Source organism: Paramormyrops kingsleyae, chromosome 1 (genome assembly GCF_048594095.1).
Source record: "Paramormyrops kingsleyae isolate MSU_618 chromosome 1, PKINGS_0.4, whole genome shotgun sequence".
In the NCBI taxonomy this organism is placed as follows: Eukaryota; Metazoa; Chordata; class Actinopteri; order Osteoglossiformes; family Mormyridae; genus Paramormyrops; species Paramormyrops kingsleyae.
In genome coordinates this window covers 56,217,674-56,244,053 of record NC_132797.1, presented here as the reverse complement: position 1 = coordinate 56,244,053, position 26,380 = coordinate 56,217,674, and positions in this window count along the sequence as shown.

Sequence of the window (26,380 nt, the reverse complement as noted above, 5' to 3'; positions counted from 1 at the left end):
CGACCTACCATTATAGGAAAATGTGTTTACGTGAAGAAATCATGACAAACTAATACGAAATGAAAATTTCATTATAACTTGAAATTCTGAGTTCATTTCATGAAACCTGCGCTTCCCCCATAAGAGTTCGACCTACCATTATAGGAAAATGTGTTTTCGTGAAGAAATCATGACAAACTAACACGAAATGAAGATTTCATTATAACATGAAATTCTGAGTTCATCTCATGAAACCTGCGCTTCCCCTATAAGAGTTCGACCTACCATTATAGGAAAATGTGTTTACGTGAAGAAATCATGACAAACTAACACGAAATGAAGATTTCATTATAACTTGAAATTCTGAGTTCATTTCATGAAACCTGCGCTTCCCCCATAAGAGTTCGACCTACCAATATAGGAAAAATGTGTTTACGTGAAGAAATCATAACAAACTAACACGAAATGAATATTTCATTATAACTTGAAATTCTGAGTTCATTTCATGAAACCTGCGCTTCCCCTAAAGAGTTCGACCTACCATTATAGGAAAATGTGTTTACGTGAAGAAATCATGACAAACTAATACGAAATGAAGATTTCATTATAACTTGAACTTCTGAGTTCATTTCATGAAACCTGCCCTTCTCCCATAAGAGTTCGACCTACCAATATAGGAAAATGTGTTTACGTGAAGAAATCATGACGAACAAACACGAAATGAAGATTTCATTATAACATGAAATACTGAGTTCAACTCATGAAACCTGCGCTTCCCCCATAAGAGTTCGACCTACCATTATAGGAAAATGTGTTTACGTGAAGAAATCATGACAAACTAATACGAAATGAAAATTTCATTATAACTTGAAATTCTGAGTTCATTTCATGAAACCTGCGCTTCTCCCATAATAGTTCGACCTACCAATATAGGAAAATGTGTTTACGTGAAGAAATCATGACAAACTAACACGAAATGAAGATTTCATTATAACTTGAAATTCTGAGTTCATTTCATGAAACCTGCACTTCCCCTATAAGAGATCGACCTACCATTATAGGAAAATGTGTTTACGTGAAGAAATCATGACAAACTAATACGAAATGAAGATTTCATTATAACTTGAACTTCTGAGTTCATTTCATGAAACCTGCCCTTCTCCCATAAGAGTTCGACCTACCTTTATAGGAAAATGTGTTTTCGTGAAGAAATCATAAGAAACTAACACGAAATGAAGATTTAATTATAACTTGAAATTCTGAGTTCATTTCATGAAACCTGCGCTTCTCCCATAATAGTTCGACCTACCAATATAGGAAAATGTGTTTACGTGAAGAAATCATGACAAACTAACACGAAATGAAGATTTCATTATAACTTGAAATTCTGAGTTCATTTCATGAAACCTGAGCTTCCCCCATAAGAGTTCGACCTACCATTATAGGAAAATGTGTTTACGTGAAGAAATCATGACAAACTAATACGAAATGAAAATTTCATTATAACTTGAAATTCTGAGTTCATTTCATGAAACCTGCGCTTCCCCCATAAGAGTTCGACCTACCTTTATAGGAAAATGTGTTTCCGTGAAGAAATCATAAGAAACTAACACGAAATGAAGATTTAATTATAACTTGAAATTCTGAGTTCATTTCATGAAACCTGCGCTTCCCCTATAAGAGTTCGACCTACCATTATAGGAAAATGTGTTTACGTGAAGAAATCATGACAAACTAACACGAAATGAAGATTTCATTATAACTTGAAATTCTGAGTTCATTTCATGAAACCTGCACTTCCCCCATAAGAGTTCGACCTACCAATATAGGAAAAATGTGTTTACGTGAAGAAATCATGACAAACTAACACGAAATGAAGATTTCATTATAACTTGAATTTCTGAGTTCATTTCATGAAACCTGCGCTTCCCCTATAAGAGATCGACCTACCATTATAGGAAAATGTGTTTACGTGAAGAAATCATGACAAACTAATACGAAATGAAAATTTCATTATAACTTGAAATTCTGAGTTCATTTCATGAAACCTGCGCTTCCCCCATAAGAGTTCGACCTACCATTATAGGAAAATGTGTTTTCGTGAAGAAATCATGACAAACTAACACGAAATGAAGATTTCACTATAACTTGAAATTCTGAGTTCATTTCATGAAACCTGCGCTTCCCCCATAAGAGTTCGACCTACCATTATAGGAAAATGTGTTTTCGTGAAGAAATCATGACAAACTAACACGAAATGAAGATTTCATTGTAACTTGAAATTCTGATTTCATTTCATGAAACCTGCCCCCCATAAGAGTTCGACCTACCTTTATAGGAAAAATGTGTTTACGTGAAGAAATCAAAAGAAACTAACACGAAATGAAGATTTCATTATAACTTGAAATTCTGAGTTCATTTCATGAAACCTGCGCTTCCCGTATAAGAGATTGACCTACCTTTATAGGAAAATGTGTTTTCATGAAGAAATCAAAAGAAACTAACACGAAATGAAGATTTCATTATAACTTGAAATTCTGAGTTCATTTCATGAAACCTGCGCTTCCCCTATAAAAGTTCGACCTACCATTATAGGAAAATGTGTTTTCGTGAAGAAATTATGACAAACTAACACGAAATGAAGATTTCATTATAACATGAAATTCTGAGTTCATCTCATGAAACCTGCGCTTCCCCTATAAGAGTTCGACCTACCATTATAGGAAAATGTGTTTACGTGAAGAAATCATGACAAACTAACACGAAATGAAGATTTCATTATAACTTGAAATTCTGAGTTCATTTCATGAAACCTGCGCTTCCCCCATAAGAGTTCGACCTACCAATATAGGAAAAATGTGTTTACGTGAAGAAATCATAACAAACTAACACGAAATGAATATTTCATTATAACTTGAAATTCTGAGTTCATTTCATGAAACCTGCGCTTCCCCTATAAGAGATCGACCTACCTTTATAGGAAAATGTGTTTTCGTGAAGAAATCATAAGAAACTAACACGAAATGAAGATTTCATTATAACTTGAAATTCTGAGTTCATTTCATGAAACCTGCGCTTCCCCTATAAGAGATCGACCTACCTTTATAGGAAAATGTGTTTTCGTGAAGAAATCATAAGAAACTAACACGAAATGAAGATTTCATTATAACTTGAAATTCTGAGTTCATTTCATGAAACCTGCGCTTCCCCTATAAGAGTTCGACCTACCATTATAGGAAAATGTGTTTACGTGAAGAAATCATGACAAACTAACACGAAATGAAGACTTCATTATAACTTGAAATTCTGAGTTCATTTCATGAAACCTGCGCTTCCCCCATAAGAGTTCGACCTACCTTTATAGGAAAATGTGTTTTCGTGAAGAAATCATAACAAACTAACACGAAATGAAGATTTCATTATAACTTGAAATTCTGAGTTCATTTCATGAAACCTGCGCTTCCCCTATAAGAGATCGACCTACCTTTATAGGAAAATGTGTTTACGTGAAGAAATCATGACAAACTAACACGAAATGAAGATTTCATTATAACTTGAAATTCTGAGTTCATTTCATGAAACCTGCGCTTCCCCTATAAGAGTTCGACCTACCATTATAGGAAAATGTGTTTACGCGAAGAAATCATGACAAACTAATACGAAATGAAGATTTCATTATAACTTGAAATTCTGAGTTCATTTCATGAAACCTGCGCTTCCCCCATAAGAGTTCGACCTACCATTATAGGAAAATGTGTTTTCGTGAAGAAATCATGACAAACTAACACGAAATCAAGATTTCATTATAACTTGAAATTCTGAGTTCATTTCATGAAACCTGCGCTTCCCCCATAAGAGTTCGACCTACCTTTATAGGAAAAATGTGTTTACGTGAAGAAATCATAACAAACTAACACGAAATGAAGATTTCATTATAACTTGAAATTCTGAGTTCATTTCATGAAACCTGCGCTTCCCCTATAAGAGATCGACCTACCTTTATAGGAAAATGTGTTTTCGTGAAGAAATCATAACAAACTAACACGAAATGAAGATTTCATTATAACTTGAAATTCTGAGTTCATTTCATGAAACCTGCGCTTCCCCTATAAGAGATCGACCTACCTTTATAGGAAAATGTGTTTTCGTGAAGAAATCATAACAAACTAACACGAAATGAAGATTTCATTATAACTTGAAATTCTGAGTTCATTTCATGAAACCTGCGCTTCCCCCATAAGAGTTCGACCTACCTTTATAGGAAAAATGTGTTTACGTGAAGAAATCATAACAAACTATCACGAAATGAAGATTTCATTATAACTTGAAATTCTGAGTTCATTTCATGAAACCTGCGCTTCCCGTATAAGAGATCGACCTACCTTTATAGGAAAATGTGTTTTCGTGAAGAAATCATAACAAACTAACACGAAATGAAGATTTCATTATAACTTGAAATTCTGAGTTCATTTCATGAAACCTGCGCTTCCCCCATTAGAGTTCGACCTACCTTTATAGGAAAAATGTGTTTACGTGAAGAAATCATAACAAACTAACACGAAATGAAGATTTCATTATAACTTGAAATTCTGAGTTCATTTCATGAAACCTGCGCTTCCCCTATAAGAGTTCGACCTACCATTATAGGAAAATGTGTTTTCGTGAAGAAATCATGACAAACTAACACGAAATGAAGATTTCATTATAACATGAAATTCTGAGTTCATCTCATGAAACCTGCGCTTCCCCTATAAGAGTTCGACCTACCATTATAGGAAAATGTGTTTACGTGAAGAAATCATGACAAACTAACACGAAATGAAGATTTCATTATAACTTGAAATTCTGAGTTCATTTCATGAAACCTGCACTTCCCCCATAAGAGTTCGACCTACCAATATAGGAAAAATGTGTTTACGTGAAGAAATCATAACAAACTAACACGAAATGAATATTTCATTATAACTTGAAATTCTGAGTTCATTTCATGAAACCTGCGCTTCCCCCATAAGAGTTCGACCTACCTTTATAGGAAAAATGTGTTTACGTGAAGAAATCATGACAAACTAACACGAAATGAAGACTTCATTATAACTTGAAATTCTGAGTTCATTTAATGAAACCTGCACTTCCCCTATAAGAGTTCGACCTACCATTATAGGAAAATGTGTTTACGTGAAGAAATCATGACAAACTAATACGAAATGAAGATTTCATTATAACTTGAAATTCTGAGTTCATTTCATGAAACCTGCGCTTCCCCCATAAGAGTTCGACCTACCTTTATAGGAAAAATGTGTTTACGTGAAGAAATCATAACAAACTAACACGAAATGAAGATTTCATTATAACTTGAAATTCTGAGTTCATTTCATGAAACCTGCGCTTCCCCCATAAGAGTTCGACCTACCTTTATAGGAAAAATGTGTTTACGTGAAGAAATCATAACAAACTAACACGAAATGAAGATTTCATTATAACTTGAAATTCTGAGTTCATTTCATGAAACCTGCGCTTCCCCTATAAGAGATCGACCTACCTTTATAGGAAAATGTGTTTTCGTGAAGAAATCATAACAAACTAACACGAAATGAAGATTTCATTATAACTTGAAATTCTGAGTTCATTTCATGAAACCTGCGCTTCCCCTATAAGAGATCGACCTACCTTTATAGGAAAATGTGTTTTCGTGAAGAAATCATAACAAACTAACACGAAATGAAGATTTCATTATAACTTGAAATTCTGAGTTCATTTCATGAAACCTGCGCTTCCCCCATAAGAGTTCGACCTACCTTTATAGGAAAAATGTGTTTACGTGAAGAAATCAAAAGAAACTAACACGAAATGAAGATTTCATTATAACTTGAAATTCTGAGTTCATTTCATGAAACCTGCGCTTCCCCTATAAGAGTTCGACCTACCATTATAGGAAAATGTGTTTACGTGAAGAAATCATGACAAACTAACACGAAATGAAGACTTCATTATAACTTGAAATTCTGAGTTCATTTCATGAAACCTGCGCTTCCCCCATAAGAGTTCGACCTACCTTTATAGGAAAATGTGTTTTCGTGAAGAAATCATAACAAACTAACACGAAATGAAGATTTCATTATAACTTGAAATTCTGAGTTCATTTCATGAAACCTGCGCTTCCCCTATAAGAGATCGACCTACCTTTATAGGAAAATGTGTTTTCGTGAAGAAATCATAAGAAACTAACACGAAATGAAGATTTCATTATAACTTGAAATTCTGAGTTCATTTCATGAAACCTGCGCTTCCCCTAAAGAGTTCGACCTACCATTATAGGAAAATGTGTTTACGTGAAGAAATCATGACAAACTAATACGAAATGAAGATTTCATTATAACTTGAAATTCTGAGTTCATTTCATGAAACCTGCGCTTCCCCTATAAGAGTTCGACCTACCATTATAGGAAAATGTGTTTACGTGAAGAAATCATGACAAACTAACACGAAATGAAGATTTCATTATAACTTGAAATTCTGAGTTCATTTCATGAAACCTGCGCTTCCCCCATAAGAGTTCGACCTACCATTATAGGAAAATGTGTTTACGTGAAGAAATCATGACAAACTAATACGAAATGAAGATTTCATTATAACTTGAAATTCTGAGTTCATTTCATGAAACCTGCGCTTCCCCTATAAGAGTTCGACCTACCATTATAGGAAAATGTGTTTACGTGAAGAAATCATGACAAACTAACACGAAATGAAGACTTCATTATAACTTGAAATTCTGAGTTCATTTCATGAAACCTGCGCTTCCCCCATAAGAGTTCGACCTACCTTTATAGGAAAATGTGTTTTCGTGAAGAAATCATAACAAACTAACACGAAATGAAGATTTCATTATAACTTGAAATTCTGAGTTCATTTCATGAAACCTGCGCTTCCCCTATAAGAGATCGACCTACCTTTATAGGAAAATGTGTTTTCGTGAAGAAATCATAACAAACTAACACGAAATGAAGATTTCATTATAACTTGAAATTCTGAGTTCATTTCATGAAACCTGCGCTTCCCCTATAAGAGATCGACCTACCTTTATAGGAAAATGTGTTTTCGTGAAGAAATCATAACAAACTAACACGAAATGAAGATTTCATTATAACTTGAAATTCTGAGTTCATTTCATGAAACCTGCGCTTCCCCCATAAGAGTTCGACCTACCTTTATAGGAAAAATGTGTTTACGTGAAGAAATCAAAAGAAACTAACACGAAATGAAGATTTCATTATAACTTGAAATTCTGAGTTCATTTCATGAAACCTGCGCTTCCCCTATAAGAGTTCGACCTACCATTATAGGAAAATGTGTTTACGTGAAGAAATCATGACAAACTAACACGAAATGAAGACTTCATTATAACTTGAAATTCTGAGTTCATTTCATGAAACCTGCGCTTCCCCCATAAGAGTTCGACCTACCTTTATAGGAAAATGTGTTTTCGTGAAGAAATCATAACAAACTAACACGAAATGAAGATTTCATTATAACTTGAAATTCTGAGTTCATTTCATGAAACCTGCGCTTCCCCTATAAGAGATCGACCTACCTTTATAGGAAAATGTGTTTTCGTGAAGAAATCATAAGAAACTAACACGAAATGAAGATTTCATTATAACTTGAAATTCTGAGTTCATTTCATGAAACCTGCGCTTCCCCTAAAGAGTTCGACCTACCATTATAGGAAAATGTGTTTACGTGAAGAAATCATGACAAACTAATACGAAATGAAGATTTCATTATAACTTGAAATTCTGAGTTCATTTCATGAAACCTGCGCTTCCCCTATAAGAGTTCGACCTACCATTATAGGAAAATGTGTTTACGTGAAGAAATCATGACAAACTAACACGAAATGAAGATTTCATTATAACTTGAAATTCTGAGTTCATTTCATGAAACCTGCGCTTCCCCCATAAGAGTTCGACCTACCATTATAGGAAAATGTGTTTACGTGAAGAAATCATGACAAACTAATACGAAATCAAGATTTCATTATAACTTGAAATTCTGAGTTCATTTCATGAAACCTGCGCTTCCCCCATAAGAGTTCGACCTACCTTTATAGGAAAAATGTGTTTACGTGAAGAAATCATAACAAACTAACACGAAATGAAGATTTCATTATAACTTGAAATTCTGAGTTCATTTCATGAAACCTGCGCTTCCCCTATAAGAGATCGACCTACCTTTATAGGAAAATGTGTTTTCGTGAAGAAATCATAACAAACTAACACGAAATGAAGATTTCATTATAACTTGAAATTCTGAGTTCATTTCATGAAACCTGCGCTTCCCCCATAAGAGTTCGACCTACCTTTATAGGAAAAATGTGTTTACGTGAAGAAATCAAAAGAAACTAACACGAAATGAAGATTTCATTATAACTTGAAATTCTGAGTTCATTTCATGAAACCTGCGCTTCCCCTATAAGAGTTCGACCTACCATTATAGGAAAATGTGTTTACGTGAAGAAATCATGACAAACTAACACGAAATGAAGACTTCATTATAACTTGAAATTCTGAGTTCATTTCATGAAACCTGCGCTTCCCCCATAAGAGTTCGACCTACCTTTATAGGAAAATGTGTTTTCGTGAAGAAATCATAACAAACTAACACGAAATGAAGATTTCATTATAACTTGAAATTCTGAGTTCATTTCATGAAACCTGCGCTTCCCCTATAAGAGATCGACCTACCTTTATAGGAAAATGTGTTTTCGTGAAGAAATCATAAGAAACTAACACGAAATGAAGATTTCATTATAACTTGAAATTCTGAGTTCATTTCATGAAACCTGCGCTTCCCCTAAAGAGTTCGACCTACCATTATAGGAAAATGTGTTTACGTGAAGAAATCATGACAAACTAATACGAAATGAAGATTTCATTATAACTTGAAATTCTGAGTTCATTTCATGAAACCTGCGCTTCCCCTATAAGAGTTCGACCTACCATTATAGGAAAATGTGTTTACGTGAAGAAATCATGACAAACTAACACGAAATGAAGATTTCATTATAACTTGAAATTCTGAGTTCATTTCATGAAACCTGCGCTTCCCCCATAAGAGTTCGACCTACCATTATAGGAAAATGTGTTTACGTGAAGAAATCATGACAAACTAATACGAAATGAAGATTTCATTATAACTTGAAATTCTGAGTTCATTTCATGAAACCTGCGCTTCCCCCATAAGAGTTCGACCTACCATTATAGGAAAATGTGTTTTCGTGAAGAAATCATGACAAACTAACACGAAATCAAGATTTCATTATAACTTGAAATTCTGAGTTCATTTCATGAAACCTGCGCTTCCCCCATAAGAGTTCGACCTACCTTTATAGGAAAAATGTGTTTACGTGAAGAAATCATAACAAACTAACACGAAATGAAGATTTCATTATAACTTGAAATTCTGAGTTCATTTCATGAAACCTGCGCTTCCCCTATAAGAGATCGACCTACCTTTATAGGAAAATGTGTTTTCGTGAAGAAATCATAACAAACTAACACGAAATGAAGATTTCATTATAACTTGAAATTCTGAGTTAATTTCATGAAACCTGCGCTTCCCCTAAAGAGTTCGACCTACCATTATAGGAAAATGTGTTTACGTGAAGAAATCATGACAAACTAATACGAAATGAAGATTTCATTATAACTTGAAATTCTGAGTTCATTTCATGAAACCTGCGCTTCCCCTATAAGAGTTCGACCTACCATTATAGGAAAATGTGTTTTCGTGAAGAAATCATGACAAACTAACACGAAATGAAGATTTCATTATAACATGAAATTCTGAGTTCATCTCATGAAACCTGCGCTTCCCCTATAAGAGTTCGACCTACCATTATAGGAAAATGTGTTTACGTGAAGAAATCATGACAAACTAACACGAAATGAAGATTTCATTATAACTTGAAATTCTGAGTTCATTTCATGAAACCTGCACTTCCCCCATAAGAGTTCGACCTACCAATATAGGAAAAATGTGTTTACGTGAAGAAATCATAACAAACTAACACGAAATGAATATTTCATTATAACTTGAAATTCTGAGTTCATTTCATGAAACCTGCGCTTCCCCCATAAGAGTTCGACCTACCTTTATAGGAAAAATGTGTTTACGTGAAGAAATCATGACAAACTAACACGAAATGAAGACTTCATTATAACTTGAAATTCTGAGTTCATTTAATGAAACCTGCACTTCCCCTATAAGAGTTCGACCTACCATTATAGGAAAATGTGTTTACGTGAAGAAATCATGACAAACTAATACGAAATGAAGATTTCATTATAACTTGAAATTCTGAGTTCATTTCATGAAACCTGCGCTTCCCCCATAAGAGTTCGACCTACCTTTATAGGAAAAATGTGTTTACGTGAAGAAATCATAACAAACTAACACGAAATGAAGATTTCATTATAACTTGAAATTCTGAGTTCATTTCATGAAACCTGCGCTTCCCCCATAAGAGTTCGACCTACCTTTATAGGAAAAATGTGTTTACGTGAAGAAATCATAACAAACTAACACGAAATGAAGATTTCATTATAACTTGAAATTCTGAGTTCATTTCATGAAACCTGCGCTTCCCCTATAAGAGATCGACCTACCTTTATAGGAAAATGTGTTTTCGTGAAGAAATCATAACAAACTAACACGAAATGAAGATTTCATTATAACTTGAAATTCTGAGTTCATTTCATGAAACCTGCGCTTCCCCTATAAGAGATCGACCTACCTTTATAGGAAAATGTGTTTTCGTGAAGAAATCATAACAAACTAACACGAAATGAAGATTTCATTATAACTTGAAATTCTGAGTTCATTTCATGAAACCTGCGCTTCCCCCATAAGAGTTCGACCTACCTTTATAGGAAAAATGTGTTTACGTGAAGAAATCAAAAGAAACTAACACGAAATGAAGATTTCATTATAACTTGAAATTCTGAGTTCATTTCATGAAACCTGCGCTTCCCCTATAAGAGTTCGACCTACCATTATAGGAAAATGTGTTTACGTGAAGAAATCATGACAAACTAACACGAAATGAAGACTTCATTATAACTTGAAATTCTGAGTTCATTTCATGAAACCTGCGCTTCCCCCATAAGAGTTCGACCTACCTTTATAGGAAAATGTGTTTTCGTGAAGAAATCATAACAAACTAACACGAAATGAAGATTTCATTATAACTTGAAATTCTGAGTTCATTTCATGAAACCTGCGCTTCCCCTATAAGAGATCGACCTACCTTTATAGGAAAATGTGTTTTCGTGAAGAAATCATAAGAAACTAACACGAAATGAAGATTTCATTATAACTTGAAATTCTGAGTTCATTTCATGAAACCTGCGCTTCCCCTAAAGAGTTCGACCTACCATTATAGGAAAATGTGTTTACGTGAAGAAATCATGACAAACTAATACGAAATGAAGATTTCATTATAACTTGAAATTCTGAGTTCATTTCATGAAACCTGCGCTTCCCCCATAAGAGTTCGACCTACCTTTATAGGAAAAATGTGTTTACGTGAAGAAATCATAACAAACTAACACGAAATGAAGATTTCATTATAACTTGAAATTCTGAGTTCATTTCATGAAACCTGCGCTTCCCCCATAAGAGTTCGACCTACCTTTATAGGAAAAATGTGTTTACGTGAAGAAATCATAACAAACTAACACGAAATGAAGATTTCATTATAACTTGAAATTCTGAGTTCATTTCATGAAACCTGCGCTTCCCCTATAAGAGATCGACCTACCTTTATAGGAAAATGTGTTTTCGTGAAGAAATCATAACAAACTAACACGAAATGAAGATTTCATTATAACTTGAAATTCTGAGTTCATTTCATGAAACCTGCGCTTCCCCTATAAGAGATCGACCTACCTTTATAGGAAAATGTGTTTTCGTGAAGAAATCATAACAAACTAACACGAAATGAAGATTTCATTATAACTTGAAATTCTGAGTTCATTTCATGAAACCTGCGCTTCCCCCATAAGAGTTCGACCTACCTTTATAGGAAAAATGTGTTTACGTGAAGAAATCAAAAGAAACTAACACGAAATGAAGATTTCATTATAACTTGAAATTCTGAGTTCATTTCATGAAACCTGCGCTTCCCCTATAAGAGTTCGACCTACCATTATAGGAAAATGTGTTTACGTGAAGAAATCATGACAAACTAACACGAAATGAAGACTTCATTATAACTTGAAATTCTGAGTTCATTTCATGAAACCTGCGCTTCCCCCATAAGAGTTCGACCTACCTTTATAGGAAAATGTGTTTTCGTGAAGAAATCATAACAAACTAACACGAAATGAAGATTTCATTATAACTTGAAATTCTGAGTTCATTTCATGAAACCTGCGCTTCCCCTATAAGAGATCGACCTACCTTTATAGGAAAATGTGTTTTCGTGAAGAAATCATAAGAAACTAACACGAAATGAAGATTTCATTATAACTTGAAATTCTGAGTTCATTTCATGAAACCTGCGCTTCCCCTAAAGAGTTCGACCTACCATTATAGGAAAATGTGTTTACGTGAAGAAATCATGACAAACTAATACGAAATGAAGATTTCATTATAACTTGAAATTCTGAGTTCATTTCATGAAACCTGCGCTTCCCCTATAAGAGTTCGACCTACCATTATAGGAAAATGTGTTTACGTGAAGAAATCATGACAAACTAACACGAAATGAAGATTTCATTATAACTTGAAATTCTGAGTTCATTTCATGAAACCTGCGCTTCCCCCATAAGAGTTCGACCTACCATTATAGGAAAATGTGTTTACGTGAAGAAATCATGACAAACTAATACGAAATGAAGATTTCATTATAACTTGAAATTCTGAGTTCATTTCATGAAACCTGCGCTTCCCCCATAAGAGTTCGACCTACCATTATAGGAAAATGTGTTTACGTGAAGAAATCATGACAAACTAATACGAAATGAAAATTTCATTATAACTTGAAATTCTGAGTTCATTTCATGAAACCTGCGCTTCTCCCATAATAGTTCGACCTACCAATATAGGAAAATGTGTTTACGTGAAGAAATCATGACAAACTAACACGAAATGAAGATTTCATTATAACTTGAAATTCTGAGTTCATTTCATGAAACCTGCGCTTCTCCCATAATAGTTCGACCTACCAATATAGGAAAATGTGTTTACGTGAAGAAATCATGACAAACTAACACGAAATGAAGATTTCATTATAACTTGAAATTCTGAGTTCATTTCATGAAACCTGAGCTTCCCCCATAAGAGTTCGACCTACCATTATAGGAAAATGTGTTCACGTGAAGAAATCATGACAAACTAATACGAAATGAAAATTTCATTATAACTTGAAATTCTGAGTTCATTTCATGAAACCTGCGCTTCCCCCATAAGAGTTCGACCTACCTTTATAGGAAAATGTGTTTCCGTGAAGAAATCATAAGAAACTAACACGAAATGAAGATTTAATTATAACTTGAAATTCTGAGTTCATTTCATGAAACCTGCGCTTCCCCTATAAGAGTTCGACCTACCATTATAGGAAAATGTGTTTACGTGAAGAAATCATGACAAACTAACACGAAATGAAGATTTCATTATAACTTGAAATTCTGAGTTCATTTCATGAAACCTGCCCTTCTCCCATAAGAGTTCGACCTACCAATATAGGAAAATGTGTTTACGTGAAGAAATCATGACAAACTAACACGAAATGAAGATTTCATTATAACATGAAATTCTGAGTTCAACTCATGAAACCTGCGCTTCCCCTATAAGAGTTCGACCTACCATTATAGGAAAATGTGTTTACGTGAAGAAATCATGACAAACTAACACGAAATGAAGATTTCATTATAACTTGAAATTCTGAGTTCATTTCATGAAACCTGCCCTTCTCCCATAAGAGTTCGACCTACCAATATAGGAAAATGTGTTTACGTGAAGAAATCATGACAAACTAACACGAAATGAAGATTTCATTATAACATGAAATTCTGAGTTCAACTCATGAAACCTGCGCTTCCCCTATAAGAGTTCGACCTACCATTATAGGAAAATGTGTTTACGTGAAGAAATCATGACAAACTAACACGAAATGAAGATTTCATTATAACTTGAAATTCTGAGTTCATTTCATGAAACCTGCCCTTCTCCCATAAGAGTTCGACCTACCAATATAGGACAATGTGTTTACGTGAAGAAATCATGACAAACTAACACGAAATGAAGATTTCATTGTAACTTGAAATTCTGAGTTCATTTCATGAAACCTGAGCTTCCCCCATAAGAGTTCGACCTACCATTATAGGAAAATGTGTTTACGTGAAGAAATCATGACAAACTAATACGAAATGAAAATTTCATTATAACTTGAAATTCTGAGTTCATTTCATGAAACCTGCGCTTCTCCCATAATAGTTCGACCTACCAATATAGGAAAATGTGTTTACGTGAAGAAATCATGACAAACTAACACGAAATGAAGATTTCATTATAACTTGAAATTCTGAGTTCATTTCATGAAACCTGCGCTTCCCCTATAAGAGTTCGACCTACCATTATAGGAAAATGTGTTTACGTGAAGAAATCATGACAAACTAACACGAAATGAAGATTTCATTATAACTTGAAATTCTGAGTTCATTTCATGAAACCTGCGCTTCCCCCATAAGAGTTCGACCTACCATTATAGGAAAATGTGTTTACGTGAAGAAATCATGACAAACTAATACGAAATGAAGATTTCATTATAACTTGAAATTCTGAGTTCATTTCATGAAACCTGCGCTTCCCCCATAAGAGTTCGACCTACCATTATAGGAAAATGTGTTTACGTGAAGAAATCATGACAAACTAATACGAAATGAAAATTTCATTATAACTTGAAATTCTGAGTTCATTTCATGAAACCTGCGCTTCTCCCATAATAGTTCGACCTACCAATATAGGAAAATGTGTTTACGTGAAGAAATCATGACAAACTAACACGAAATGAAGATTTCATTATAACTTGAAATTCTGAGTTCATTTCATGAAACCTGCGCTTCTCCCATAATAGTTCGACCTACCAATATAGGAAAATGTGTTTACGTGAAGAAATCATGACAAACTAACACGAAATGAAGATTTCATTATAACTTGAAATTCTGAGTTCATTTCATGAAACCTGAGCTTCCCCCATAAGAGTTCGACCTACCATTATAGGAAAATGTGTTCACGTGAAGAAATCATGACAAACTAATACGAAATGAAAATTTCATTATAACTTGAAATTCTGAGTTCATTTCATGAAACCTGCGCTTCCCCCATAAGAGTTCGACCTACCTTTATAGGAAAATGTGTTTCCGTGAAGAAATCATAAGAAACTAACACGAAATGAAGATTTAATTATAACTTGAAATTCTGAGTTCATTTCATGAAACCTGCGCTTCCCCTATAAGAGTTCGACCTACCATTATAGGAAAATGTGTTTACGTGAAGAAATCATGACAAACTAACACGAAATGAAGATTTCATTATAACTTGAAATTCTGAGTTCATTTCATGAAACCTGCCCTTCTCCCATAAGAGTTCGACCTACCAATATAGGAAAATGTGTTTACGTGAAGAAATCATGACAAACTAACACGAAATGAAGATTTCATTATAACATGAAATTCTGAGTTCAACTCATGAAACCTGCGCTTCCCCTATAAGAGTTCGACCTACCATTATAGGAAAATGTGTTTACGTGAAGAAATCATGACAAACTAACACGAAATGAAGATTTCATTATAACTTGAAATTCTGAGTTCATTTCATGAAACCTGCCCTTCTCCCATAAGAGTTCGACCTACCAATATAGGAAAATGTGTTTAAGTGAAGAAATCATGACAAACTAACACGAAATGAAGATTTCATTATAACATGAAATTCTGAGTTCAACTCATGAAACCTGCGCTTCCCCTATAAGAGTTCGACCTACCATTATAGGAAAATGTGTTTACGTGAAGAAATCATGACAAACTAACACGAAATGAAGATTTCATTATAACTTGAAATTCTGAGTTCATTTCATGAAACCTGCCCTTCTCCCATAAGAGTTCGACCTACCAATATAGGACAATGTGTTTACGTGAAGAAATCATGACAAACTAACACGAAATGAAGATTTCATTGTAACTTGAAATTCTGAGTTCATTTCATGAAACCTGAGCTTCCCCCATAAGAGTTCGACCTACCATTATAGGAAAATGTGTTTACGTGAAGAAATCATGACAAACTAATACGAAATGAAAATTTCATTATAACTTGAAATTCTGAGTTCATTTCATGAAACCTGCGCTTCTCCCATAATAGTTCGACCTACCAATATAGGAAAATGTGTTTACGTGAAGAAATCATGACAAACTAACACGAAATGAAGATTTCATTATAACTTGAAATTCTGAGTTCATTTCATGAAACCTGCACTTCCCCTATAAGAGATCGACCTACCATTATAGGAAAATGTGTTTACGTGAAGAAATCATGACAAACTAACACGAAATGAAGATTTCATTATAACTTGAATTTCTGAGTTCATTTCATGAAACCTGCGCTTCCCCTATAAGAGATCGACCTACCATTATAGGAAAATGTGTTTACGTGAAGAAATCATGACAAACTAACACGAAATGAAGATTTCATTATAACATGAAATTCTGAGTTCATTTCATGAAACCTGCGCTTCCCCTATATGAGTTCGACCTACCATTATAGGAAAATGTGTTTACGTGAAGAAATCATGACAAACTAACACGAAATGAAGATTTCATTATAACTTGAAATTCTGAGTTCATTTCATGAAACCTGAGCTTCCCCCATAAGAGTTCGACCTACCATTATAGGAAAATGTGTTTACGTGAAGAAATCATGACAAACTAATACGAAATGAAAATTTCATTATAACTTGAAATTCTGAGTTCATTTCATGAAACCTGCGCTTCTCCCATAATAGTTCGACCTACCAATATAGGAAAATGTGTCTACGTGAAGAAATCATGACAAACTAACACGAAATGAAGATTTCATTATAACTTGAAATTCTGAGTTCATTTCATGAAACCTGCGCTTCCCCTATAAGAGATCGACCTACCATTATAGGAAAATGTGTTTACGTGAAGAAATCATGACAAACTAATACGAAATGAAAATTTCATTATAACTTGAAATTCTGAGTTCATTTCATGAAACCTGCGCTTCCCCCATAATAGTTCGACCTACCATTATAGGAAAATGTGTTTTCGTGAAGAAATCATGACAAACTAACACGAAATGAAGATTTCACTATAACTTGAAATTCTGAGTTCATTTCATGAAACCTGCGCTTCCCCCATAAGAGTTCGACCTACCATTATAGGAAAATGTGTTTTCGTGAAGAAATCATGACAAACTAACACGAAATGAAGATTTCATTGTAACTTGAAATTCTGAGTTCATTTCATGAAACCTGCGCTTCCCCCATAAGAGTTCGATCTACCTTTATAGGAAAATGTGTTTTCGTGAAGAAATCATAAGAAACTAACACGAAATGAAGATTTCATTATAACTTGAAATTCTGAGTTCATTTCATGAAACCTGCGCTTCCCCTAAAGAGTTCGACCTACCATTATAGGAAAATGTGTTTACGTGAAGAAATCATGACAAACTAATACGAAATGAAGATTTCATTATAACTTGAAATTCTGAGTTCATTTCATGAAACCTGCGCTTCCCCTATAAGAGTTCGACCTACCATTATAGGAAAATGTGTTTACGTGAAGAAATCATGACAAACTAACACGAAATGAAGATTTCATTATAACTTGAAATTCTGAGTTCATTTCATGAAACCTGCGCTTCCCCTATAAGAGTTCGACCTACCATTATAGGAAAATGTGTTTACGTGAAGAAATCATGACAAACTAACACGAAATGAAGACTTCATTATAACTTGAAATTCTGAGTTCATTTCATGAAACCTGCGCTTCCCCCATAAGAGTTCGACCTACCATTATAGGAAAATGTGTTTACGTGAAGAAATCATGACAAACTAATACGAAATGAAAATTTCATTATAACTTGAAATTCTGAGTTCATTTCATGAAACCTGCGCTTCCCCTATAAGAGATCGACCTACCTTTATAGGAAAATGTGTTTTCGTGAAGAAATCATAACAAACTAACACGAAATGAAGATTTCATTATAACTTGAAATTCTGAGTTCATTTCATGAAACCTGCGCTTCCCCTATAAGAGATCGACCTACCTTTATAGGAAAATGTGTTTTCGTGAAGAAATCATAACAAACTAACACGAAATGAAGATTTCATTATAACATGAAATTCTGAGTTCATCTCATGAAACCTGCGCTTCCCCTATAAGAGTTCGACCTACCATTATAGGAAAATGTGTTTACGTGAAGAAATCATGACAAACTAACACGAAATGAAGATTTCATTATAATTTGAAATTCTGAGTTCATTTCATGAAACCTGCGCTTCCCCCATAAGAGTTCGACCTACCAATATAGGAAAAATGTGTTTACGTGAAGAAATCATAACAAACTAACACGAAATGAATATTTCATTATAACTTGAAATTCTGAGTTCATTTCATGAAACCTGCGCTTCCCCTAAAGAGTTCGACCTACCATTATAGGAAAATGTGTTTACGTGAAGAAATCATGACAAACTAATACGAAATGAAGATTTCATTATAACTTGAACTTCTGAGTTCATTTCATGAAACCTGCCCTTCTCCCATAAGAGTTCGACCTACCAATATAGGAAAATGTGTTTACGTGAAGAAATCATGACAAACTAACACGAAATGAAGATTTCATTATAACATGAAATACTGAGTTCAACTCATGAAACCTGCGCTTCCCCTATAAGAGTTCGACCTACCATTATAGGAAAATGTGTTTACGTGAAGAAATCATGACAAACTAACACGAAATGAAGATTTCATTATAACATGAAATTCTGAGTTCATCTCATGAAACCTGCGCTTCCCCTATAAGAGTTCGACCTACCATTATAGGAAAATGTGTTTACGTGAAGAAATCATGACAAACTAACACGAAATGAAGATTTCATTATAACTTGAAATTCTGAGTTCATTTCATGAAACCTGCGCTTCCCCCATAAGAGTTCGACCTACCTTTATAGGAAAAATGTGTTTACGTGAAGAAATCAAAAGAAACTAACACGAAATGAAGATTTCATTATAACTTGAAATTCTGAGTTCATTTCATGAAACCTGCGCTTCCCGTATAAGAGATTGACCTACCTTTATAGGAAAATGTGTTTTCATGAAGAAATCAAAAGAAACTAACACGAAATGAAGATTTCATTATAACTTGAAATTCTGAGTTCATTTCATGAAACCTGCGCTTCCCCTATAAAAGTTCGACCTACCATTATAGGAAAATGTGTTTTCGTGAAGAAATCATGACAAACTAACACGAAATGAAGATTTCATTATAACATGAAATTCTGAGTTCATCTCATGAAACCTGCGCTTCCCCTATAAGAGTTCGACCTACCATTATAGGAAAATGTGTTTACGTGAAGAAATCATGACAAACTAACACGAAATGAAGATTTCATTATAACTTGAAATTCTGAGTTCATTTCATGAAACCTGCGCTTCCCCCATAAGAGTTCGACCTACCAATATAGGAAAAATGTGTTTACGTGAAGAAATCATAACAAACTAACACGAAATGAATATTTCATTATAACTTGAAATTCTGAGTTCATTTCATGAAACCTGCGCTTCCCCTAAAGAGTTCGACCTACCATTATAGGAAAATGTGTTTACGTGAAGAAATCATGACAAACTAATACGAAATGAAGATTTCATTATAACTTGAACTTCTGAGTTCATTTCATGAAACCTGCCCTTCTCCCATAAGAGTTCGACCTACCAATATAGGAAAATGTGTTTACGTGAAGAAATCATGACAAACTAACACGAAATGAAGATTTCATTATAACATGAAATACTGAGTTCAACTCATGAAACCTGCGCTTCCCCTATAAGAGTTCGACCTACCATTATAGGAAAATGTGTTTACGTGAAGAAATCATGACAAACTAACACGAAATGAAGATTTCATTATAACATGAAATTCTGAGTTCATCTCATGAAACCTGCGCTTCCCCTATAAGAGTTCGACCTACCATTATAGGAAAATGTGTTTACGTGAAGAAATCATGACAAACTAACACGAAATGAAGATTTCATTATAACTTGAAATTCTGAGTTCATTTCATGAAACCTGCGCTTCCCCCATAAGAGTTCGACCTACCTTTATAGGAAAAATGTGTTTACGTGAAGAAATCAAAAGAAACTAACACGAAATGAAGATTTCATTATAACTTGAAATTCTGAGTTCATTTCATGAAACCTGCGCTTCCCGTATAAGAGATTGACCTACCTTTATAGGAAAATGTGTTTTCATGAAGAAATCAAAAGAAACTAACACGAAATGAAGATTTCATTATAACTTGAAATTCTGAGTTCATTTCATGAAACCTGCGCTTCCCCTATAAAAGTTCGACCTACCATTATAGGAAAATGTGTTTTCGTGAAGAAATCATGACAAACTAACACGAAATGAAGATTTCATTATAACATGAAATTCTGAGTTCATCTCATGAAACCTGCGCTTCCCCTATAAGAGTTCGACCTACCATTATAGGAAAATGTGTTTACGTGAAGAAATCATGACAAACTAACACGAAATGAAGATTTCATTATAACTTGAAATTCTGAGTTCATTTCATGAAACCTGCGCTTCCCCCATAAGAGTTCGACCTACCAATATAGGAAAAATGTGTTTACGTGAAGAAATCATAACAAACTAACACGAAATGAATATTTCATTATAACTTGAAATTCTGAGTTCATTTCATGAAACCTGCGCTTCCCCTAAAGAGTTCGACCTACCATTATAGGAAAATGTGTTTACGTGAAGAAATCATGACAAACTAATACGAAATGAAGATTTCATTATAACTTGAACTTCTGAGTTCATTTCATGAAACCTGCCCTTCTCCCATAAGAGTTCGACCTACCAATATAGGAAAATGTGTTTACGTGAAGAAATCATGACAAACTAACACGAAATGAAGATTTCATTATAACATGAAATACTGAGTTCAACTCATGAAACCTGCGCTTCCCCTATAAGAGTTCGACCTACCATTATAGGAAAATGTGTTTACGTGAAGAAATCATGACAAACTAACACGAAATGAAGATTTCATTATAACTTGAAATTCTGAGTTCATTTCATGAAACCTGCCCTTCTCCCATAAGAGTTCGACCTACCAATATAGGAAAATGTGTTTACGTGAAGAAATCATGACAAACTAACACGAAATGAAGATTTCATTATAACATGAAATTCTGAGTTCAACTCATGAAACCTGCGCTTCCCCTATAAGAGTTCGACCTACCATTATAGGAAAATGTGTTTACGTGAAGAAATCATGACAAACTAACACGAAATGAAGATTTCATTATAACTTGAAATTCTGAGTTCATTTCATGAAACCTGCCCTTCTCCCATAAGAGTTCGACCTACCAATATAGGAAAATGTGTTTACGTGAAGAAATCATGACAAACTAACACGAAATGAAGATTTCATTATAACTTGAAATTCTGAGTTCATTTCATGAAACCTGAGCTTCCCCCATAAGAGTTCGACCTACCATTATAGGAAAATGTGTTTACGTGAAGAAATCATGACAAACTAATACGAAATGAAAATTTCATTATAACTTGAAATTCTGAGTTCATTTCATGAAACCTGCGCTTCTCCCATAATAGTTCGACCTACCAATATAGGAAAATGTGTTTACGTGAAGAAATCATGACAAACTAACACGAAATGAAGATTTCATTATAACTTGAAATTCTGAGTTCATTTCATGAAACCTGCGCTTCTCCCATAATAGTTCGACCTACCAATATAGGAAAATGTGTTTACGTGAAGAAATCATGACAAACTAACACGAAATGAAGATTTCATTATAACTTGAAATTCTGAGTTCATTTCATGAAACCTGCGCTTCCCCTATAAGAGATCGACCTACCTTTATAGGAAAATGTGTTTTCGTGAAGAAATCATAACAAACTAACACGAAATGAAGATTTCATTATAACTTGAAATTCTGAGTTCATTTCATGAAACCTGCGCTTCCCCTATAAGAGATCGACCTACCTTTATAGGAAAATGTGTTTTCGTGAAGAAATCATAACAAACTAACACGAAATGAAGATTTCATTATAACTTGAAATTCTGAGTTCATTTCATGAAACCTGCGCTTCCCCCATAAGAGTTCGACCTACCTTTATAGGAAAAATGTGTTTACGTGAAGAAATCAAAAGAAACTAACACGAAATGAAGATTTCATTATAACTTGAAATTCTGAGTTCATTTCATGAAACCTGCGCTTCCCCTATAAGAGTTCGACCTACCATTATAGGAAAATGTGTTTACGTGAAGAAATCATGACAAACTAACACGAAATGAAGACTTCATTATAACTTGAAATTCTGAGTTCATTTCATGAAACCTGCGCTTCCCCCATAAGAGTTCGACCTACCTTTATAGGAAAATGTGTTTTCGTGAAGAAATCATAACAAACTAACACGAAATGAAGATTTCATTATAACTTGAAATTCTGAGTTCATTTCATGAAACCTGCGCTTCCCCTATAAGAGATCGACCTACCTTTATAGGAAAATGTGTTTTCGTGAAGAAATCATAAGAAACTAACACGAAATGAAGATTTCATTATAACTTGAAATTCTGAGTTCATTTCATGAAACCTGCGCTTCCCCTAAAGAGTTCGACCTACCATTATAGGAAAATGTGTTTACGTGAAGAAATCATGACAAACTAATACGAAATGAAGATTTCATTATAACTTGAAATTCTGAGTTCATTTCATGAAACCTGCGCTTCCCCCATAAGAGTTCGACCTACCTTTATAGGAAAAATGTGTTTACGTGAAGAAATCATAACAAACTAACACGAAATGAAGATTTCATTATAACTTGAAATTCTGAGTTCATTTCATGAAACCTGCGCTTCCCCCATAAGAGTTCGACCTACCTTTATAGGAAAAATGTGTTTACGTGAAGAAATCATAACAAACTAACACGAAATGAAGATTTCATTATAACTTGAAATTCTGAGTTCATTTCATGAAACCTGCGCTTCCCCTATAAGAGATCGACCTACCTTTATAGGAAAATGTGTTTTCGTGAAGAAATCATAACAAACTAACACGAAATGAAGATTTCATTATAACTTGAAATTCTGAGTTCATTTCATGAAACCTGCGCTTCCCCTATAAGAGATCGACCTACCTTTATAGGAAAATGTGTTTTCGTGAAGAAATCATAACAAACTAACACGAAATGAAGATTTCATTATAACTTGAAATTCTGAGTTCATTTCATGAAACCTGCGCTTCCCCCATAAGAGTTCGACCTACCTTTATAGGAAAAATGTGTTTACGTGAAGAAATCAAAAGAAACTAACACGAAATGAAGATTTCATTATAACTTGAAATTCTGAGTTCATTTCATGAAACCTGCGCTTCCCCTATAAGAGTTCGACCTACCATTATAGGAAAATGTGTTTACGTGAAGAAATCATGACAAACTAACACGAAATGAAGACTTCATTATAACTTGAAATTCTGAGTTCATTTCATGAAACCTGCGCTTCCCCCATAAGAGTTCGACCTACCTTTATAGGAAAATGTGTTTTCGTGAAGAAATCATAACAAACTAACACGAAATGAAGATTTCATTATAACTTGAAATTCTGAGTTCATTTCATGAAACCTGCGCTTCCCCTATAAGAGATCGACCTACCTTTATAGGAAAATGTGTTTTCGTGAAGAAATCATAAGAAACTAACACGAAATGAAGATTTCATTATAACTTGAAATTCTGAGTTCATTTCATGAAACCTGCGCTTCCCCTAAAGAGTTCGACCTACCATTATAGGAAAATGTGTTTACGTGAAGAAATCATGACAAACTAATACGAAATGAAGATTTCATTATAACTTGAAATTCTGAGTTCATTTCATGAAACCTGCGCTTCCCCTATAAGAGTTCGACCTACCATTATAGGAAAATGTGTTTACGTGAAGAAATCATGACAAACTAACACGAAATGAAGATTTCATTATAACTTGAAATTCTGAGTTCATTTCATGAAACCTGCGCTTCCCCCATAAGAGTTCGACCTACCATTATAGGAAAATGTGTTTACGTGAAGAAATCATGACAAACTAATACGAAATGAAGATTTCATTATAACTTGAAATTCTGAGTTCATTTCATGAAACCTGCGCTTCCCCCATAAGAGTTCGACCTACCATTATAGGAAAATGTGTTTACGTGAAGAAATCATGACAAACTAATACGAAATGAAAATTTCATTATAACTTGAAATTCTGAGTTCATTTCATGAAACCTGCGCTTCTCCCATAATAGTTCGACCTACCAATATAGGAAAATGTGTTTACGTGAAGAAATCATGACAAACTAACACGAAATGAAGATTTCATTATAACTTGAAATTCTGAGTTCATTTCATGAAACCTGCGCTTCTCCCATAATAGTTCGACCTACCAATATAGGAAAATGTGTTTACGTGAAGAAATCATGACAAACTAACACGAAATGAAGATTTCATTATAACTTGAAATTCTGAGTTCATTTCATGAAACCTGAGCTTCCCCCATAAGAGTTCGACCTACCATTATAGGAAAATGTGTTCACGTGAAGAAATCATGACAAACTAATACGAAATGAAAATTTCATTATAACTTGAAATTCTGAGTTCATTTCATGAAACCTGCGCTTCCCCCATAAGAGTTCGACCTACCTTTATAGGAAAATGTGTTTCCGTGAAGAAATCATAAGAAACTAACACGAAATGAAGATTTAATTATAACTTGAAATTCTGAGTTCATTTCATGAAACCTGCGCTTCCCCTATAAGAGTTCGACCTACCATTATAGGAAAATGTGTTTACGTGAAGAAATCATGACAAACTAACACGAAATGAAGATTTCATTATAACTTGAAATTCTGAGTTCATTTCATGAAACCTGCCCTTCTCCCATAAGAGTTCGACCTACCAATATAGGAAAATGTGTTTACGTGAAGAAATCATGACAAACTAACACGAAATGAAGATTTCATTATAACATGAAATTCTGAGTTCAACTCATGAAACCTGCGCTTCCCCTATAAGAGTTCGACCTACCATTATAGGAAAATGTGTTTACGTGAAGAAATCATGACAAACTAACACGAAATGAAGATTTCATTATAACTTGAAATTCTGAGTTCATTTCATGAAACCTGCCCTTCTCCCATAAGAGTTCGACCTACCAATATAGGAAAATGTGTTTACGTGAAGAAATCATGACAAACTAACACGAAATGAAGATTTCATTATAACATGAAATTCTGAGTTCAACTCATGAAACCTGCGCTTCCCCTATAAGAGTTCGACCTACCATTATAGGAAAATGTGTTTACGTGAAGAAATCATGACAAACTAACACGAAATGAAGATTTCATTATAACTTGAAATTCTGAGTTCATTTCATGAAACCTGCCCTTCTCCCATAAGAGTTCGACCTACCAATATAGGACAATGTGTTTACGTGAAGAAATCATGACAAACTAACACGAAATGAAGATTTCATTGTAACTTGAAATTCTGAGTTCATTTCATGAAACCTGAGCTTCCCCCATAAGAGTTCGACCTACCATTATAGGAAAATGTGTTTACGTGAAGAAATCATGACAAACTAATACGAAATGAAAATTTCATTATAACTTGAAATTCTGAGTTCATTTCATGAAACCTGCGCTTCTCCCATAATAGTTCGACCTACCAATATAGGAAAATGTGTTTACGTGAAGAAATCATGACAAACTAACACGAAATGAAGATTTCATTATAACTTGAAATTCTGAGTTCATTTCATGAAACCTGCGCTTCCCCTATAAGAGTTCGACCTACCATTATAGGAAAATGTGTTTACGTGAAGAAATCATGACAAACTAACACGAAATGAAGATTTCATTATAACTTGAAATTCTGAGTTCATTTCATGAAACCTGCGCTTCCCCCATAAGAGTTCGACCTACCATTATAGGAAAATGTGTTTACGTGAAGAAATCATGACAAACTAATACGAAATGAAGATTTCATTATAACTTGAAATTCTGAGTTCATTTCATGAAACCTGCGCTTCCCCCATAAG